Below are 2106 nucleotides of genomic sequence, written 5' to 3' on the forward strand. Positions count from 1 at the left end.
TGGTACTTTTCGGACAGCGCATTTTCATACGATGCAAACAGCCACCGACATTAACACGTTCCTTGGATAAAGAGCAAACGAGAGGTCCGCTTGAACGCGAACCTGAGTGCCGTTCAAAATTCTTCTTTCTTTTTAAAAGTGGCACTGCCACCAAGATGTCTGCAGTGCATCTTTGGAAATTTGATGCCAAAATATATCTTGCAGAAAGTTAAATATATCAAAATTTAGCTAATGTTTCATAACTTACAGCCATTGTGCAATACATCGGCGGTGTGTGAGAAACAGCATGGAGAATCAAGAGAAAGACCGTAGTCCAAAATGCAAACACGGACGTAGTGAAGGAACAGGACGACCGCTTTACTCGCAACAGGCTTTATTTGACTATTATCGCTTGTAAAGCTTCATTTCCACTCATGTACGAAGACACTGGCTCAACAGTTACGTCTCAACAAATATGAATCAAGAAGAGGGACCATCACACATGTTTACAGATGTTAACAAGGCGACAACTGGGGCTAGTTGGTATTACAAAACTGTGTTTAACAATCATAACACGACACACGACTTGACGAAGCGCAACAATCAACTGAAATTTATTATAGAATTTGAGACATATAAAAGAAACGAAATTCATCAAGGAGCATGCTTGAGATCCTTATCCTGTGTAAACGGCATGAGCTATTTTCGAAGAAAAGCCATCTCCCTAGGTGATAGCGGTATTGCAAATGCTCTGACGCAACCATCGATGAACTTAGCTATTTGAAAGCCTCAACGATTACTCTGCTGACTCCGAGCGCGTGGCCACCACAGTTTTTTTCAGACGTGGTTTTCTTTTTTTTTTTGCAAGGATGGCAAATTTTGCAGTGATCTGCCAGGGTGTCTTGACCGCTGATGCTGCCCATGTTTCTCGAGTGTGCCTGCAATGTAATGTTCAAACAGCGGCCAGTCTGGCCAATATAGCTGGCTCCGCATGAGAGAGAAATGCTTTAGATAAAAACCGTTTCTACCAGCCAGTGCCTTGCTGGGCTCGTTGTTGACATTGATGGCCAAATGACTGTGGCTGCCGTCCTCCGCCTGCATATCCAACTTAGAACTTGTGGCTGCTTGTAGAATACCGTGCCTGCAGTCCGGATTGCAGTCGCCGCTATCGATGTCGTCCAATTTGTCAATTGATGGAGGTTGTTCAGCGAGTACCGCGTGGCCATTGCGCTGTGAATCCGCAGCCGGGGTAGAGTAATCATCGGCCAAGCATTCAACGTTGTTCATGATATCGTCTAAAACCTCGGAGTGCTTCTGCAAATGGGACGCAGTAAAGAGACAATTGGTTTAGAGGAAGACCTGGGCCTACGCTCCACGCTGTGCCAGCGCTTGCCTGTTCTACTCACGCCAAGCTTCCGCGGAGAAACGTCCAACTGCAGCTGAAGCTTGAACTGCAACAGGCGCAGTTGTTCCTGCGGCGTACAAATAACGAGCTCTGAAAATAACTCCATTAACACGCATGATGCATAGGAGAACGACATTCACTCCTTTATTGGCCTGGCGAAATCTTTCGCCTGTATCTAGTCAACCTGGTTTTGCTTAATTTGGCTCTAGCTCTCCCGCCCTGTGTTTGAGGGTTTGTGGGCAGCCTCTGAAAATAAATGCCCAGAGAAATCAACGAGGTGGCTCACCTGCCGAGAGCAGAGTGAAGCAGCGGTCTTCGAGGTAAGGACTTCTGCCGCCGCTGATTCACCTCAGTCCACGAAAATCGCCCTTGGTGTTGCGGGCTCTGCTCATCATCCTCAGAGATGCAGCACCAGGAATCCACCTTCAAATGACGGGAAAAGGAATGATTTAAACAACGGTTGGTGCGACGTTGTACCAGCCTCAATGCTGCAGCGCAAGCCTCATTACTGTCTTCGTTTTTTTTTGTTTGCGGCATGGCAGCAGCAAATATCTTTATTGTCAAAATTAGTGGGTGAAAGTCTTCTTCCCATCAATTAGTGTATAACTGTGAATGAAGAAATAGTCGTCATGCTGCTGCACCTACTTTGTTTTCCACCGAACTTTTATTTTCCTTAAATATAGAGAGGCGACCCTCCAAAAAATAAAAAAGACCGCATCGAT

General features: G+C 45.8%; 1 long non-coding RNA gene across 1 annotated transcript; it reads right to left on the minus strand.

Moving 5' to 3' along the window:
* Positions 1–708: 708 nt before the first annotated feature.
* Positions 709–1851, minus strand: LOC144105426 (uncharacterized). The gene is made up of 3 exons (XR_013308791.1): positions 1671–1851; positions 1386–1451; positions 709–1293 (listed from the first exon to the last, which is right to left on the minus strand). It is a non-coding gene; the product is annotated as an uncharacterized LOC144105426 (long non-coding RNA).
* Between the last annotated feature and the right edge of the window lie 255 nt (positions 1852–2106).

This window comes from Amblyomma americanum, chromosome 9 (genome assembly GCF_052857255.1).
Source record: "Amblyomma americanum isolate KBUSLIRL-KWMA chromosome 9, ASM5285725v1, whole genome shotgun sequence".
Classification (NCBI taxonomy): domain Eukaryota; kingdom Metazoa; phylum Arthropoda; class Arachnida; order Ixodida; family Ixodidae; genus Amblyomma; species Amblyomma americanum.